Source organism: Apium graveolens, chromosome 9 (assembly GCF_009905375.1).
Source record: "Apium graveolens cultivar Ventura chromosome 9, ASM990537v1, whole genome shotgun sequence".
NCBI lineage: Eukaryota > Viridiplantae > Streptophyta > Magnoliopsida > Apiales > Apiaceae > Apium > Apium graveolens.
In genome coordinates, this window is record NC_133655.1 from 259908321 (window position 1) to 259913284 (window position 4964).

At 33.2% G+C, this 4964-nt stretch overlaps 1 long non-coding RNA gene across 1 annotated transcript; it reads left to right on the top strand.

The window, feature by feature from the left end:
- Positions 1 to 375: 375 nt before the first annotated feature.
- On the top strand, positions 376 to 1848 carry LOC141687540 (uncharacterized). Its single transcript, XR_012561038.1, has 3 exons — positions 376 to 437; positions 1171 to 1243; positions 1777 to 1848. It is a non-coding gene; the product is annotated as an uncharacterized LOC141687540 (long non-coding RNA).
- Positions 1849 to 4964: the final 3116 nt, after the last annotated feature.

The window sequence follows — 4964 nt, forward strand, 5'->3', positions numbered from 1 at the left end:
TTGTTTATGTCTATTTTTTCATTTATTTATTTTAGGTTTAAAAATAGTTTATTTAATTTAACAGTGAGCATAAAAATGTCAATCGGGAACTCAATGATGCTGTCCATAGGTTGAAGGGTTCAAGCACGAGGTCATCCCCTATTTATTTATTCTAGTGATAATATATAACATAATTTTTATTTAACATAATGCAACTAAGATTCAAATATGGTTGAGTAGATATTTAGATAGGTTCTTTTATCATTAAAAGCACTTTTCATAGAATAATTTGTGTAAATGTGAAGGTGTCTATTACTAACCAACTTTATAAGCTAATATTATTTAAGAATACATCTGACTAATCATATTTCTTTCCTGATTAACAACATTGGTGCTAAAAAGGTGACAACTCTATGCCTTGCCTTTGAAGATCATTACAGTACTCAGAACTATGAAGCGTGAGTTTTACTTTTCTCCTACTTTTACTATAATAACAAAATTTAAAATTTTCAATTAAATATGTTCCAATGTTAATATTAACAACTCGCTTGTGTATCAATTTCATAGAGTAAAATAAGGTTGATACAGTAAATTTGCACAAGTTTGACGTTATGCACATTAGTTGGAGGGTAGGAACTCACCCTCGCTATAATCGACAGAGTTCCTATATTTTTCTTAGGCATGATTAGATTATTATTGCTTTTCTATAATGGAAGTCTTAAAGAATGTCATAAATCCAGCCAATTTAGTAAAAAGAAATTGATTCGTTGAATGTCCGTACATCAAGATTTGTTTAGCTAAAATAGATGTGGATGTGCTCAATTCATGAAAATTGACATGCTTCCCAAATTTAAATTACTTAGTTAGAGTACTCGGTGTACACATAAATATTTGGTTATTAATTTGGTTTTTAGATTCTCAGTGGTACATCATAGTCTTTGTTCAGGTTTGGATCCCTTCCGCCTCTTCATAAAAAGGAAATAACATTTACATGAAAACTTGTGAGATATTTGCATGCAGTGGTGGTTGTCATCCTAATATTTAATGAGAAAAGTATGCTAAAAATGTGTACACAATTTTATTCTAAAGTGTTGTCCTTGGTGTCATTAATCAGTTTTGTTGTCATTAATAATTTGCAGCCTAATCATATTATTGATATATTGTAACGAATCAAAGTTGTCTTTGTTGTAGTTGTCTCCAATGCCTCCCAAAAATGAAAGAAGAGTATGTTTTTGTCAAAAACAAGCTGGAGACGGTTTGCAGTGTAAGTACATTTCTTTCATTTCAAGCTAAGCCTCGTCGTTTCCTTTTTTGTGATTTAAGCAAAAATCTTCGTTCATCTTTTCGAGAGCTTAAGATCATTATTCTAATCGGATGGGTCACTCACTAGTGCGAGACATTCAAGTTTTGAAATTTATCACAGTATTTTTTGAAATGTCGAGTTATAACACCTGCAATTATACATATGCTTAGTAGTGCTCTGTGTTATAGACTTGTCAGACTAATGCTCACACTAATATCTTATTATGTAAATTTGAACTTGTTAGTAACTTGCTTTATATTTTATTGGTTTGGAGGGTTCTCTGTATATAAGAGAAATGCATTATAGCAACTCAATGTATTTCTTATGAAATAAATGCTTTCGAAATTTTTTACAATATATATATATATATGTATGTATGATTGCAATTGAAACGCTTTTTTCATTTAGAGATTTCACTATTTTTTTTTATTTTTTTGTTATTGTCCTTTCTGCTACTCTATTTTTAAAGGATATATTATCTCTGTTATGTGCAGCTGCAACAACAAATCATCGGCGCAGGTGGATCGGTCCCAATTCTGGGATAATTAAGCTTCCTTTGGTGGGACGATAGTCTAAGAAATAATCAAATGTTGTTAACAGGCCTAAACAGAGGCCTCTGCAGATGCCTCTGCATGAATGGCTTGTTTGAACATCATATTTTTTCTGGCTAGCTATCAAAAACATATTTTATAGCCCATGCCAAAAGTCCATAGAGTAAATATCCAGGTAGATATCAAAAGAAGTATATATCTATTTTTGGTTGAGTAGATGATGTTATCTTTAATATGTATATATTACCCTAATAGATCGAACCACTTTAGTTAATTATAGACACAATCAGGCATTCAATGACTTTGTTCATGTAAATAGTTCAATACTTGATGATAATGTTGTCATTTGTAGGTCTGTAACATACGTTTACATGATGCACGTACATTTAATATCTAATGCTGCAAGTTGTTTATTTTATTTCCCCGGAACTCATTATCAGTACTTAACTCGGAGTTAGACTCATGACTGTATTTATCTGAAATAAGTGTCATTTTAGAAGCTTTAGATTTCGATGATCACAAACTAAGTCAATGAACACGTAACTAGCCCAATGGTTACAAAAGGCTGATAAAATTTTGAAACTCCGGCATGCATTTGTTATTAGTCCATAGCATCTTAAAAACAAATTGACGGACAATTGCTTGGTCTTCTGTCTTTAGTTTAAGGGAAAGCTGAAGAATACGGTTACCATTTACCAACTTTCTCTAAAGGCTGAAGTTCACCTAAACTACTTCCTCCTAGAGTTTTAAAAAAGGCTGAAGTTCATTTTTTATATCCGTACAAGCTAAGTTTTTCTAGCCTATATTTCTAACAATATCTTAAGATGGAATTGAGAACATAAAGAAATAAATTAAAACTACTTTGTGGTAATTTACTTTGTGGGTCAGAGCAAATTCAATACTAGATCAAAAATGCATATAGCCATAATTATAATATCACTACTAAAAATAGTAGTTACGACATCGGTGCTTAGACATCGGCGTGTAATGCACCCGATGTTAAAATCCTGTTTAAAATCGATTTAGAAAAAAACGATGTTAAATACGAATACTGACATCGGTTTCACATAGTAGGCGTTGTCTATGTTCAGAAATTAAAAAGGCTAAATATATGCTTTTAACTTTGACATCGGCTGATTTTGTGAACCGTTGTCTATGGTCATTTTTTTTAAAAAAAAAATTATTGTCTTTTCTCCCCACGATTTCAGTACATTTCCCCCCTTTAATTTTAACAAATTATTCACTTTATCCTTATTCCCCCTTTTCCAAAATATATTTCACCCTCCCCCTCTCTCTCCCGCGACCCTCATCTCTCTCGCCGCCTCTTTCTCATCTCTCTGACCGCCTCTTTCTCGTCTCTCTCGCCACCTATCTCTCTCTCATCACTCATATGTCCCCTCTTTCTCTCTTAAAACTCTCACTCATATATCATCTCTTTCTCTCCTTTGCCATAAACCCTAGTTTAAGGCCCAATACAAATTCAAGTTCTGGAGCTACAAATTGAGTTTCAAACTTGTAATAACTCCAATTTTTGACAAATTTTGAAACCCTTATGAATAGTGTTTTTGCTGAATGAGAAAACTTTTCATGCCACACTATGTAGGGGTTCTGATATGGATATTCTGAGATTTTATTAGTACTTTATATGGGATATAAGTGTATGTAAAGATCGTCAGAATCCAATTCCGAACACTTTGATTTTCCCGGAAATACCCTAGATGCGGAAAGAATTGAGTATAAGGTAACAGGATAAAAAGGATTTAAATTAAAGGATTATGATAGAGGATCATAAAAAGGAATATAATGTATTGAGAAAGGTTAAGGGAACCTAAGTAATAAAATCCCGGGTATGATCCTTCAAACGATAAACGAAAACGAAAGTTAAGCGAACCGTATAACAGATCAGCGGTCATTAGGCAAACAATTAGGAAGTTAAGCAAAGGGATTAGAGGAAGTGATGTCACCCAACCAATGAGAAGAGGACAAGGAAGGGAGGATGACATAGCAATGTGATGTAAGCATGACATAGGGAAGGAGGAGGTGTGGTTGGTTTATAACCACACAAATATAAGGTTATTAAGGTAATTAACCAAAAACAAAACAAAAAACAACCAAGCTAAGCCAAACAAATCAAAAAAACACAAAATCATTTCATTCTCATCATCTTGCTCTCGGCTTTTCATCTTTTTCAAGGGCAAGAATTTTAAAAATCAAGTTCCAAGCATTGTTAAATCACAAGGTAATTATCTAAGCTTCCTTGTACATAGATATGGATATGCTATAAGTTTAAGCTCCTAATTCCTTCACAATCTCTTCCAATAAATCAAGGAAGAAGATGGTGAATAGTAACCTTCAAGAAGTAACTTTAGTTTTCTTGAATTTTTATGAAAGATTAAGGTTATACAAGCAAGGATCAAGGTTCTTTTAGGCATTCAAAGCTCTTGGGTTGTGTTAGGAAGCTTCAAGGAGGTATAAAACAACTTTTACCTTTAACTTATAGTTTGAACTTTGAGTTTTGATGAGTTTATGGATGGATTAATGTATATATAGAAATATCCATGTATGTATAGCAAGATCCATGTATGTTAGATAGTTTGGTTGGATTTGTGGTGATTTTGGATATGAATCTTGGTTAATGGTTAATGAATCTTAAGTTATGGTTAGTAGATCATATTTGTGGTTGAATAAGTTGGAAAACCTTGAGATTATGGACTGACTTTGCCTTGATATAAGTTGTGTTTGATGTATTGATGATGGTTGGGTGGTTTGTAGTGAATTGGTAAAGAATTGGAGTGGTATAAATATTGGTAATCGCGTAAACATAGCCGTCGTAACGTCCGATTTTCTTTGGACTGTTTTTGTGCATAGCATTAGGACCTAAGAACCCCCTGCTAGATTATGACCACTGCCATGTTTAGATAGCTCATGTTACGAGCTTCGTTTTGATATGTAGTTCGTTCGATTTCGATGCACGGTTTAGGAGAAACGACCGTTTCAAGTAACGGCGTTTCGCGAACGAAACTTTTTCCCGCGCCTTACTTTGAAACATAGGTTAAAGACCAAAAAGGGTTAATTAATGTATGAAACATTTATGGTAAGTGTGTTAGGCAGTTGGTAAGACACTCGCGAAG